Source organism: Octopus sinensis, linkage group LG9 (assembly GCF_006345805.1).
Source record: "Octopus sinensis linkage group LG9, ASM634580v1, whole genome shotgun sequence".
NCBI classification, from domain to species: domain Eukaryota; kingdom Metazoa; phylum Mollusca; class Cephalopoda; order Octopoda; family Octopodidae; genus Octopus; species Octopus sinensis.
Genome location: NC_043005.1, coordinates 39,343,001 through 39,353,000, shown reverse-complemented (window position 1 = coordinate 39,353,000; position 10,000 = coordinate 39,343,001). Strand labels below are relative to the sequence as shown.

The window sequence follows — 10,000 nt, the reverse complement described above, 5'->3', positions numbered from 1 at the left end:
TACACATATACAGACGTAAACAACCTTATCTACCCCTCCAAATATAAAGGGACCAAATAACCTAGCATACTCTGTCCACTTCAAGACTTTGGACTGATGCTACAGTATAAAATACATCATGCAAATAACTGTACTCTACTCGCCGATAAACATCTCTGTGAGCCATCGAGGAATTACAGGGCGAATATAGATAATAAAAATATCAAAGGACCGACAAATCCCATCCGTTGCAAATTCTTCTTTCTTGTAATAACAAGAAAATACACTAAATAACTGGGATAAGATCGGAGGAATTCATATCCCAATTTCAAAGGAATATGGTGATCGTGGTCACTTGAACGGTACGCTGTTGTAGTTTTTAAGACCAGCATATTTGTGGCGAAAAGTTCGTTGAGCATTGCACCCAGTATTTGACTTCTACTTTATTTCATCGACCCCACAGGGATTAAAGGCGAAGTTGACCCCGGTGGGCTTGATTTCAGAATGTAAAGAACTGAAAGAAATGTCGCAAAGCATTTTGTCCAGCATGCGAAAGATCCTGTCAAATTTGCTTCCTTAAAAATTCTTGTACATATATATTTATAATATAGTACTATATAGACTAGTATAGCATACATACATACATACATACATACATACATACATACATACATACATACATATATACATGTATACATACATACATATATATATATATATACATATATATATACATATATATATATATATATATATATATACATATATATATATATATATATATATATATACATATATATATATATATATATATATATATATATATATATATATACATATATATAATATATATATATATATACATATATATATATATATATATATATATATATATATATACATATATATACATATATACATACATATATACATATATATACATACATACATATATATATACATACATATATATATATATATATATATATATATATATATAACCGATTATTCCAGAAGTAGAAATACAGACAAACTGAGTGAAAGGTAGACAAGAGGAAAGTTAATACAAGTACATAATTTATCAAACCCGGAGTTAGTAAAAAAATGCAAAGTTGATTTCGATGTAGAGAGCACAAAGAGCTACACATATTACTGGAAAGGAAATTACCTGAAGTTCTAACAACTCTGTGTGAGTGAACATTTATGTATGCATGCTTATATATATATATATATATATATATATATATATATATATATATATACACATACACATAAATATATACGCATATATTGGAAGCCACCCTCTCTTTTGTGTTCAGTCTCTTCATATCAGAAATGCTTTGTTAATACTGATATATTTCAGTATGATACTGCGCAGGCGGCTTGGAATGTAAATGACGGGGTGTGGGATTTTTTAAATATTAAATAATATCATTATGTATGCAACTGTCAAGTGGCTGTACGAATATGTTCATCACTCTTTGATAATACTCTCTGTTTTCATTATACTGAATTAACTAAGGTGAGTTACTAATCTGTATCAAGTTATAATAAAAGCCATCTCACTATTATAGTTACTCAGTATTTTTTTTTTTTTTCACCAGGAGCTGAAATAATTATTTTCAAACCTCACCGACCGCACAAAACAGATGGCTCAGCGCCAGTCATTATTTTCACTTCCTATCTTTACTCCATCACCCACTACTTTCAGCTGCTTTAGAAGAAAGAGATCTGAAAAATTCGTCTCTTTTCGGAAAATAATGATTATTATACTTTAATTATTGGTGCTGCCTCTTATTTCATAACTACTTTAGACATGGCTTTCATGTTAAACTTGTTGGTTGTTTAGCTTTTATTGTTACTTTTGGTATTATTGATATCATTAGCGTTGTTGATGATGACAGGCAGGGCTGGATAGGCTGTTGCACATGATTATAATTAGTTTTTCTGATGTTTATTTTGAGCGCTTTTGAAGCTTTATTTCTCTTTCATAATTTGTTCTATTTATGGTGATCAACTTGGTCAGGCGGTAAGTTCTTCGTGAGTTGAGTCAGAATAGGGTTTCGCTTCTCACCGAAAGCAAACTTGATTAAAAGGTCGCTGTCAGTCATAGTAAAATGCTTAAATACTATTAGTTCTACATCAGCTGTATACACACAAGGACACACACACAGACACAGACACACACACACACACACACACACACATACCTATTGCGCGCGTATATATATATATATATATATATATATATATATGCAGGCTGCGATTGCTAATTTGTTGCCAATTCATATTTTTAATTTTGCGCTTGCGCATTGTTCGTTTTTGATTTTGTCGACTACACAGTATAGTACGGTCAGATGGGCACCGTCTGCGAGAAAAACAGCACCATGATGCAATTCACTCTGCCGGATATTTGGAAACGACATGATGTACTGCTTGGCCTTCGCGCCGGAAGCTCCAAAATGAACATTTCAGAGTGTTTGAGTGTCAATCTGAGGACATTGTCGAGGATTTGGAAAGAGTTGGATGAGTCTATTGGTGATTACGACGGTATCTCAGCTCGGAAAGAAATTTCCTTCTTAATGCTCCTGGCGACACACGTAAAAAAATTTGTAACTCTACTTATCTTCAAAGTAAGGCAATAACAAAAAAAAATGCAGTTTCTGTACCGATGACTGGCTTTGCTGCCACCATTCTTACAGGGGGTCGAACAGCTCATTCTGCTTTTAAATTACTGTTAAACCTGGTCGCAAGTGACAGTCTAAGTTGTAAGATAAGCAAAGATTCAGGTTCAGCAGAAGTGCTGTGCCAATGCTACTTTATCATGGGGACCAATGTGCAAAACAGTTTTCAACCTGCTTCCTCCAATTAGGAAATGGGAAAGTACCAACTGATGGGAACGGTGATATCTGTTTGGCTCATATTGCTATCAAGGTGAATTCCCCAGCTCATTTGAAGAACAGGATATTGCCAGACATAAGTAATAATTAGAATTCACATAAATGGTTGTGTGAAAGGGCAATGCTTAATCTATTTTGTTGTTGTTGCTGTTATTGTTGTTATATAATATATCGTCATGTATACGGTGAACATCAAAATTTCTCGTTTGACGAGGCAAAACAGCGATTGACATATTATTATTCAAATATACTGGAAGGAATTAAGCCTGAATATACATGTCATTTTTTTCGTTCTTATTGTTTACCATGCGTGTAAATATTTATTTTCGATTGGTAGTTATCAGTACAGATCAGCAAACAGTTATATTCGTTGAAATTATAAAACAAGAACCACAAAAGATTCTCCAATTAATTTGACTTGGATGACTTTGACTGACGAGGTGGAACGATGCCGAAACACCAGATGTCCCAAAGGCCCCTTGCTCAAATGAATCAAGTGTATTGTGAGCACACAAGTGTCTGAAAGGAGAAGCTGTTCGCCTATGTTGAAACACAATTGCGTTTAGCATATCCACTTTCTAATCTGCCGGAACATATTGGTTTCAAATTTTGGCATAAGACCAGCAATTTCGGGAGAGGTTATAAGTCGATTACACCAACACCAGTGATCAACTGGTACTTATCTTATCGAACTCGAAACGAATGAAAGGGAAAGTAAACCCCGGTGACATTTGAACTCACAACTCATAATTAGAAGAGATGACCCTGAGCATTATGTCCGATGTGGTAATGATTCCGTCAGCTCACCGCGTTTATCTACCACGACATATTAACTGCGAATATGCAACTCATTAATTTACATGAGTGTGTGTGTATGCGTGTATCCATATGTATGTATGTATGTATGTATGTATGTATGTATGTATGTATGTATAGGGAGAGTTTACGAAAAAACAAAAGACGAAGACAAGTAGTGTACAAAACAAACAGATGTATTAGTATAACGCTCAGGAATAGAAAATTAGAAGAGATGACCCTGAGCATTATGTCCGATGTGGTAATGATTCCGTCAGCTCACCGCGTTTATCTACCACGACATATTAACTGCGAATATGCAACTCATTAATTTACATGAGCGTGTGTGTATGCGTGTATCCATATGTATGTATGCATGTATGTATGTATGTATGTATGTATGTATGTATGTATGTATGTATGTATGTATGTATAGGGAGAGTTTACGAAAAAACAAAAGACGAAGACAAGTAGTGTACAAAACAAACAGATGTATTAGTATAACGCTCAGGAATAGAAAAAAGTCTTTTACGTTTCGAGCCGACGCTCTTCTACAGAAAGGGACACAAAAAAAACAAGGAAAGAAAAAAAGGAGAGAAAAATATGTATGTATGCATGTATGTATGTATGTATGTATGTATGTATGTATGTATGTATGTATGTTTGTATGTATGTATGTGTGTGTATATATATATATATATATTGAGTAGTTGAATGAATTATCTTATTATGGATAATTCGGTTAACCGATACCTGGGTAGCAAATTCACGTCAGAAAAACACGGTTGAAGCTACATGCCTAGGGCAGAGATCATGTGCTATCGTGTGGAAATGTGTGTGTTTTTTTTAAATATAAATAAATGAAAGAATGGAGTTGAACGACGAATTAACAAAATTCCTTTATTCTATTTTCGACATATGTTTCAATATGCAGCCTTCGAAACATATGTCGAAAATAAAATAAAGGAATTTTGTTAATTCGTCGTTCAACTCCATTCTTTATTATATATATATATATACATATAGATATATATATATATATATATATATATATATATATATATATATATATATATATATATATATATATATATATATATATATATATATATATATATAGTTTTACCACTTGTTTAATTTATCATATCTCTGTAAAATAGATGCAAGTTCTGCATCCTTAGCGAGAATCATAAAGGTCATGTTGACAAATGTCGAAATATTGTGTCAATGGAAGTCATACGCAATTTCCAGATGATGCAGTCACTTACATTAGCAAACGATATATCATCGTCGCAATCCACATTTCGTCTATGTCTGAAGTCATTAAATCTAAATACACAATCATAAATGTCACGTGCCTTACGAATAATCGATCAGTACATATAGCTATTTGATATCTGATGCTATATATAATGTAATTTCTCATGTGTGTACACAATATTCAATAAAAGTTTTCTTTAGTCACTGATGTCTGTCTATAAAGCTATATAGCATAATAAAACGTTTATTGTGCAGATGACGGGGCCTCAGTGTATCCATGTACATGCGGATATAGCTGATGTATAATTGTAGTTGATGAAGTTGTTTCGCACCCCCAAATGAATGATCATCCAGCAATATTTTGATAAAGGTATTTCATCAGGGACTATTCCGTTTATTTAGAGATATATATAAAAGCACAATATCTGTCTTCTCTGTAAAAAAACAACCATGTAATTTAATGAGATTTGGTTGTTTTCTACACGTCGAACGATTCAGCATTCATAGTTAGCGGTTGAGATGTCTCAAAAAACCATTTATCAGCATGCCTGTCTAACATCAAAAAACTTTCTCATTTCTCTTGACTGCTAGATTACTTAACGCTATAAAAATGAAACTGCCAGACTCTAATTATTTTCGATTCATGACATATATCTCATTCCATAAAATGCGGGATATATATATAAATCTCAGGTTAAAACATACTGATGACTTCTAAAAGGAATGAAATAGTGATATATATATATATATAAATATATATATATACATATATGATTACTATTGACAAATTTCAAAAATTCGTAAGAAGTAAACAAACCATTAAATATGTGTATTCAATTCAACTTTTTCTTTATTCATTAATTTCAAATTCAAATTTCTAAACTCGCTAGATATTATGAAAAAATAATTATCTCCCATCTAATAGCGGTAGAGTGAGTGAGAAGCTCTGTTTATTATTATGCCATAAAACACATTTTGAGATCAATTAAGTGATCGTATGAGAGCGAAATCGTTTTCACTGTTATTGTTGTAAGCATCAGTTTCGTTCTTCCCGAAATCGGGTAATATTGGCACGAATTAAAAAATATAACCATCAGTGCTATCCCGCTAGAAAATTAAAAACGCAAAACTATTATGCATTCTCCATTTTTAGATTACTGTTCACAGCTTGCGCATATAAGCTATTCCCCAATTCACTATTTAGTGATTATTGTATGTGAGGCTCTTCACGCAGCTCCTATCCTGGCTTATCGTATCCCATCCTACCATATCCTATCCTATCCTGCCATATCCTATCCCTCCCATACCATCTATCTATTTATTTTTCTGCTCATCTGTCTATCTGTCTGTCTGTCTGTCTGTCTATTTGTTCTCACACGCATATACATACATTCTAACATACAAATATATATATATATATATATATATATATATATATATACACATACATACATTCATATATATATTCATATTAATATGTATATATATATATAAATATATATACATACATATCCACTTACAATATATATACTGACATCTACACACATTATTATGTATATCCATATACACACATACCTATATACATAGAAGTATACGCATATACATCTGTGTATGTATATCTCTCTCCCTCTGTATATATATATATAAATATATATATTCTCTCTCTCTCTCTCTCTTATATATATATATATATATATATATATATGTTCGTGTCGCGCGCGCGCATGACCTTGTACTTAGGGTGTTACACTCACGATCTTGAGCTCATGCTATCAATTCCTGGACTGGGTGGTGCATTGTGTTCTGAAGCAAAATACTTCATCTGACATTGCTCTGGGATCACTTCACCACCTAATGTATGGTACACCGTGCATCTTTTCCGATAACGTCGATTTGATGGAGGGAATAAGCTAATAATGTAGAGCATATACATTTGGTCACCAAAAGCAAAGAATTTGTGTAGGTTATTCACGAAGAACTGAACACTTATACGTCATCATCGACTGGAGATTCCATCACAGGACACATAGAGACACACACAGACATACAGACACACATACAAACATGCACATACACAATTATATATATATAGATATATAATAGACTTTTCTACAACCACACAGCTATATCTAAATACAGGAACATATATGGGTAATAGAATATAGACTTCGATTCATCTGTCATTACTTTCTGAGTTAAAATTCCACCGATTTAGACTTTGCCTTTCATCCTTTCGGGGTCGAGAAATTAAGTACCAGTTGCACATTGGGGTCGATGTAATCGACTGGCCCCCTCCCCCAAAATGTCGGGCCTTTTGCCTATAGTAGAAAAGAATATAGACTTTGATGTATATGCACAATTCAGAGATAATCGAATTCACATAGATCAACTTACAGAGCTAATTATAACTGTATATAATAGGCTGCATTGATATTTAATTAAAACTGCCAAACTTTAGAATTATTGTACGATATATAATATAAATAAAAATAAAAATAGAATTACAATAAAAAGATACTAACTAGAACAGACATGGCTGTTTTGTCAAGAAGATTACTTCACATCGAGTTAGTTTTGTGTTCAGTCCCACCGCATGGCACCTTGGTCAAATAACATCTATTTTAGCGCCATAAGGACCAATGTTGTGTGAGTGAATTTGGTAGATGGAAACAGAATAGAAGCCAGTCCATTGTATATATATATATATGTATACATATACACATATATATGAGTGTTTGTCCGTTGGCTTCTCCATGCTTGAATTTGCAATCCACCACCACTTGACAACCGGTGTTTGTTTACTTACGTTCAGCTACAACAGCAGTTCGGCAAAGAGACGTGCCACACTTAAAAAATAAGCATCAGTTCTATGGACTTACTGATACATCTTCAAAGCGGTGCCTCGGTATGGTTTCAATCCAATTAGTGAGGAAAATAAAATAAAAGAAATAAACATACAAGTTCAGGCATGTCTGTCTGGTTAGAAGCTTACTATCCAATCACATGGTGTCGGGTTCAGTATCAGTGCGTGGCACTTAGGTCGAGTGTCTTCTACTATAGCTTTTGGCCGACCAAAGCTTTGTGAGTAAATTTGGTAGACGGAAACTAAAAGTAATCCGTCATACATATAAATGTATATATCTATGTGTTTGTCTTGTAAACCTGTATTAGTGTGTTTACATCACCGTAACTTATCAGTTCGGGAAAGGACACGATAGAATAAGTACTAGGTTTAAAAAAGTTACGCCCATGACCGATATGTTCAACTAAAACCCCTAAAAATGGTATCCCGGGATGGTGGCAGTCAATGACTGAAACAAGTAAAAGTTACACGATAAAAGATATAAGTGGAGGCGTGATTGTGTGATGAGAAGCTTACACAAGTGTTGATTCATTCAACTAAAAATCTTTCATAGCGCTGCCCCAGCATGGCTACAGTCTAATTGCCGAAAGAAGATAAATGATTCGCGAACGGATATAATGGTACAGAGTTGAGAGCAATGTATGTTTCCCGCCTGGAATCCGATTGTAAATTTAGTTCTGAATATAATTTTCCTTAAATTTTATATAGCTTAAAAGTATGATTATTCTTATGATTGGAATTGATGACCACCTCATTTCGTTTATTTTAGGTGTGTTACTATGTAAAATTTCCATTGGCTTCTGGTAGCATATTAGCGTCTTAGCTTGCCCTCCATTCACCTGCTTACAGAGTTGCAAATTTTTGAATACTCTACTCCAACCTATACTCAATGTTAAATTTTTGTATTGCCTCTGGTACGCCGCTAACTCAAGTGGAATACAGCAATTCTAGATTTTTAGATATGTGTATAAAATCGTCTACAAAACAATTGCTGTAAAGCTAATGTATTCTTTCGTTCATGCACATGTAACTGAACTTCATCTATGTACATCCATCCTCGTTCATAACTGATACACTTATCACCAGCACCACTCGGTACACTCAATTGTGGGCCGTGTTAAACTTATCACGAATCCTTGTGTGAGAAAACTGGTCGGCGATCAGTCAAAGATCCTGCTTAGGCCGCAGAAGCATAAGCCAGCGACCAATCACAGCGCTCAGTACAACTTGGGATATCGGAACAAAACCTACTTTCCTACATATTCCATTATTTATTGATACTTATTAATTTAAAACTGGTGATGCAGTATGTTTTTGACCAGACACTTTCTGTGTAGTAGGTAAACATTTTATTTCCTAGAGTTTCACGTTGTAATTTTTATAGTAGTAGTTATTCCTTTTGTATTAGCAGTTATGTGATCATTATTCGAATTATATTCATAGGTGCGGATATAGTGTTCATCCCCTCCAAAGGTGTTTGCACGAGAAACTATTGTTTCGATACTTAAAGAGTGATTTATAAGTGTGGCTAACATTAATTATGTTTAGAGCGAATTCACGTAGGATGGACTTAAGACAAGTCAAGGGCGAATTGCTCTGAGGATATGCACTATTAATATTCATTTGGTCTTGATTGCATGTTTAATTTTAAGAAAACAATGTTTATTAGTAACTGAAATGCTATGAGCTAGGATTAAACGGTAGAGTACGATAGCTTAACAGTATATTCATTAAATAACTAGTATTCATAGTAAGTTGGGAAGATCATTTGTGTAGAGACTAGAAAGAATATATTCTACATGTTTTTACCTAGAAAGACGTGATTTTCCTATCTATATTTTTCTTTTCAGTATGAAAATTCATCATTTTGTTATGCTATGTGTAGCAAAATCAGTACCTACAGTTTCATTCTCGTTATCCACCCTAGTATTGCAACTAATTTTTTTTTTCATTCGTGGATAATCCTGATAATGTAATTAAATTTCCTTTACTATTCCGTTAATTATGAATCTAGGATGGGTAAATTCTCGGTGTAGGTAGTGCAAGATTTCGTTGCGGTTATTGTATAATCCAGAAGAAATGACAAAGATAACGTGCAGGGCACTCATATTCTTCTTAGAGAAAGATTAAGTTGCTTCAATTTTCCACGTAGCCAGAAAGATTAACAGAAAACGTTTCAGCAGTAAGAAAGCATTTGTCCCTA

General features: G+C 33.5%; 1 protein-coding gene across 2 annotated transcripts in view; it reads left to right on the top strand.

The window, feature by feature from the left end:
• LOC118764827 overlaps nucleotides 1–10,000 on the top strand; it is a 1,200,000-nt gene that overhangs the window by 298,409 nt on the left and 891,591 nt on the right. The window lies entirely within an intron of this gene.